Raw genomic sequence first — 4516 nt, 5'->3', positions numbered from 1 at the left:
TTTTTTTTTTCTGTTGTGTACCATCTCAAGTCTCTGCTCATCAGCAGCACATTAGCAGAGACTTGATGGTACACAACAGAAAAAAAATAAAAAGGAAAAAAAAAAGGTTGGTAGTTTGAACTCACCAGTTGTCCCATGGGAGAAAGATATGTTAATCTTCTTCTCTAAGGAAAGATTACAATTCTACTGAAGAAGTTCAAGCTTCACTGAGATATTGGCAAAAAAATAAGGAGCCAGGAATTGGTGAAATACTAATTGAGGTGTTTTGGTAAGCAGATGCAACCCTGGATGTGCTCACTAGTTTATGCCATGAAATTTGAAGATAAGCAACGGAACAATGGTGAATGGTGTCTCATTAAAAGGGGTGTGGATAAGGAAGATGAAACTTACAAGAGGCTGTCAAACTTTTCTAACATCACTGCTTAAACTAACATTAATTTTTAAAGTTGCTGTGTACAACAACTAAGGCAATATTGTCAAAGCAATCTGGGTAAACACTTTAAATTTGGGGATTTAATGTTTGACTGTTAAGTGCAAACATTAGATGCAGTTGAGTTGATTATGACTCATAGCAACCGTGTGAATAACAAATCTGAACCTTGCCCTATTGCCCATCGTCATCAATTCTTATATACTCGAGTCCACATATTTTTCACACAGACTAGATTTTTCTAATGACATGCCCCAAATATGTGAGATGTTTCACCATGCTTGCCTCCAAGGAGCACTGTGACTGCACTTTCTCCAAGACATATGTACTCGTTCTTTTGGCAGTGTATGGGCTATTCAATGTTCTTCTCCACAACTCCAAGTCATCAGTGCTTCTCTGTCATTGATAGTCATTGTTAAATTTTCAGATGCATAGCAAGTAATTGAAAAGACTGTAGTTTCATTGTAGGTCAGGTTAATTCTAGCAGAAATCCTTGCAATGAAAAAACAACAAGCAAACAAACCAAAAAACCTCCAAGGCTTTTAGTCAGCAAAATGTGAAGATTTCATAACTCTAATTTAAAGACTTGGAAATGTAAATGTCACTCATTTAGCCAAAAGGAAATCCATTTATGCCTAGATCATTCACTCAGTTAATTGGGAATGGTAAAGATAGCAACTGTGAGTTTAATTTTAATAGGATAAAGAGTAAATCTCTGAATTCTTTGCATTACTAACAGTCAAGATATTTACAACTGCAATTCAATTCCTTATTTAATAAAATTAGTTCTATTGTTGTTTTTAAGAGCCCTCTAGTTGAGTTCGACTCATAGAGACCCTAAGAACAGCCAACCTGAACTCTGTTCTATCCTGTGCCATCCTCATCAGCTCTGGTAGATCCCATTGCTGAAGTCACTCTGTCAATCCATCTCATTGAGTATCTTTCCAAGCATGATGTTTCTTTCCAAGGAATAGCATCCCCTTGCTACATGTACAAAGTATGAATGATGAAACTTTATCATCTTTGTCCTCAAAGAGCCCTCTGGCTGCACTTGAACCAGAAAGTCAATCCAGATTCAGAAGAGGCTGTGGTATAAGGGATGTCATTGCTGACGTCAGATGGATTTTAGTTGAAAACAGAGATTATTAGAAAGATGTTTCTTGTGATTTATTGACTATGCAAAGGCATTTGACTGTGTGGATCATAACAAATAACGGATAATATTGAAAAGAATGAAAATCCTTGAACACTTAATTGTGCCTCTGTGAAACCTATAAATAGGTCAAGAGGCACTGTCCAAAGAATAAGGGAACACTGCATGGCCAGGGAAGAATCCTTTTTCCATATCTATTTAATTAGTATGCTGAGCAAATAAGACAAGAAGCTGGACTACATAAAGAAGAATGTGGCATCAGGATTATAAGGAGACTCATCAGCAACTTGCATTATGAAGATGACACAACCTTGTAGAAAGTGAAACAAACTTTGAAGCACTTGCTGCAAAAGCTCAGACTACAGCCTTCAATATGAGTTATATTTCAACATCAAGAAAACAAAAATCTTTACCAATAAACAATACCATGAGAGATGGAAAAGATTGCAGTTGTCCACAATTTCATCTTACTAGGACCCAAAATCAACACTCATGGAAGTAGCAGTCAAGAAATCAAATAATGTATTGTATTTGGAAAATCTGTTGTCAAGGACCTCTCCAAAGTGTTAGAGAGGAACAATATCAGTTTAAAGACTAAAGTGTGCCTATTCAAAGCTATGGTATTTGCAATTGCTTTGTATGCATCTGAAAGTTGAACAATTGATGTCTTTGAATTGTGGCATTGGAGAAGAGTCCTGAATACCCATGGACTTACATTGTTAAAGGAGCATGTACAACTAGGATGTTCCTTAGAGGCAATGATGGTGAAACTTTGTCTCATACACTCTGGGCATGTTGTCAGAGGGGCGAGTCTTTGTAAAAAGACATCATGCTGGGAAAGGTGAAAGGTCAGAGAAAGAGAAGATTGTCAGCAAGACAGATTGATAAAGTGACTGTAATAATGGGGTTAAGCTTGTCAAAGACGGTGAGGATGGTGCAGGAGAGGGCAAAATTCAGATCTGTTGTTCATAGGGTCACACAATTGTAGGCAACCCCAGGATGCAAAAGAACAGTCAACTTTATCTTGAGAATGCTTTGACTTAATCTCCATCTGGAAGTTCCAGAACTACACTACTTCTCTTTTTTGCTTTGTGCTTGTCCCCACTTATAGACTGATACCACTGGTTCTCTCTTTTTAATAATGCAAGGTGTTGGGGTTTTTTTTGGTTTTGTTTTTTTACTTTATCTATTACAACCATTGTATCAATTTCTGAATGATGCTATTGTGTGTTTTAATTCCAGGTGGTAGTCTGTTGTATTTTCTCTGTTCAAAGAACTTCTTTTAGCATATCTGGCAAGGTGAAAATTTTTTCATAAAATCCTTTAATTTCTGTATACCTGGAAATGCCATATTTTCATTTTCATATTTGAGGGATAATTTGCTGAATTATTGGTTGGCAATTTTTATCTTTCCGAGTTTTAGATATGTCATGCTATTGCCTTCTTGTCTGCATGATTTCTGCTGGGAAAACCAGAATTTAGTCTTATCATCGGTCTGTATGCTGAACAAATCATATGAGAAGCTGGGCTACATAAAAATAAATATGGTATCAGGACTGGAGGAAGGTTCATCAACAACCTGTATTATGTGGCTAACACAACCTTGCTTGCTAAAAGTGAAAAGGACTTGAAATGCTGCAGAAGAACAACAACGGCATCTTACATCTTAACACCAAGGAAACAAAACTTCTTACCTCTGGACCAATAGGCAACATCCTAATAGATGGAGAAAAGATTGAAGCTGTCAATGATTTAATCTTATTTGGATCTACAATCAACACCCATAGCAGTCAGGAAATCAAATGTCATCTTGCTTTGGGGAAATATGCTGTCAAGAACTTTTCCGAACTAAAGAGCGAAAATGTTTGAATTACTACTTTATCATTTCCTTTGAAATTCAGGGTCTCAGGATTATAATCCATGCCTGATGCCTTGGTCATGGATGGTGTAGGCTGACATCTCACCAGTTCACCATCTTCCAGAAATCCCTGTGCAAAAATTCTTAATAAGCTTTAAGCAATTCTTTATGTGGACTAGAAATCCTGATTATTGTCTTCTTTGCTGTTTGAATAGGCCTTTGATCAATTAAAAAAAAAAAACCCAACCAAACAAATATAAACATACATACTGAATGGTTTTCTTTGGAAAGGTAGAAACCAAAATTTTAGCTTAATTACAATGGAGTTTTGATTCAGATGTGATGTCACCTTTTTCATGCATGAAAAAAGGTGACATCACCTTTCTTTTTTCTGACCTTCACCGATTTGCCTCCACTTTTGATCAATTCACTGTTAGGGGCAACAGATCACTGAACTTACCTTGTTTAAAGACAAGGAGTTTTCAGAATGACTGTCATTCTTCAGGTTGTTGTCTTTTAGGTGACTGCTTGCTGCAGGATGCTAGGTTTTGCTATGCTCCTTTCCCCAAATCCCAGATGTGTGAGTTTTGCTGAACCTAGGTCAATCTTCTGGCAGCTTTTAAGAACTCAAATACTGTTTTCTAGTGGCAAAAAAAGAAATTTGGCTTTTTTTTTGCAGCCAGGTCTTCTTCAACTTCACATTTTCTGAGGTCTGGATTTAATTCTAGAGTGAATAAAACTTAATTGGAGGGAATGTTGTGAAGAGATTTACATTAGAGGAATTCCTGAGCATTCTAAAAAAAGGCTTTGACTTCAGAACTTAACTTCATTTTCCTCAAAACCCCCCCTCCCCGATTTCTTTAGATACATAATTCCTTGAATAGTCTTATCCCTTGAAGGTTGACTGTGACAATGAGAAACACAATATATCATGTATTTAACAAGTCCAACACTAATTGCAATGATTAAGAAAATGAGACAGATTCATAGAAAGGTATGCTGTAGACCTGGTCCTTTGGAGTAACTAGCCAAAAATATCATGGAAAGAAGGAGTGACCATGGGAAGATGTTTTAT

Source organism: Elephantulus edwardii, unplaced genomic scaffold (genome assembly GCF_000299155.1).
Source record: "Elephantulus edwardii isolate Elephantulus edwardi_28Jun2011 unplaced genomic scaffold, EleEdw1.0 scaffold00161, whole genome shotgun sequence".
In the NCBI taxonomy this organism is placed as follows: Eukaryota; Metazoa; Chordata; class Mammalia; order Macroscelidea; family Macroscelididae; genus Elephantulus; species Elephantulus edwardii.
Note: the sequence above shows the minus strand (reverse complement) of the source record.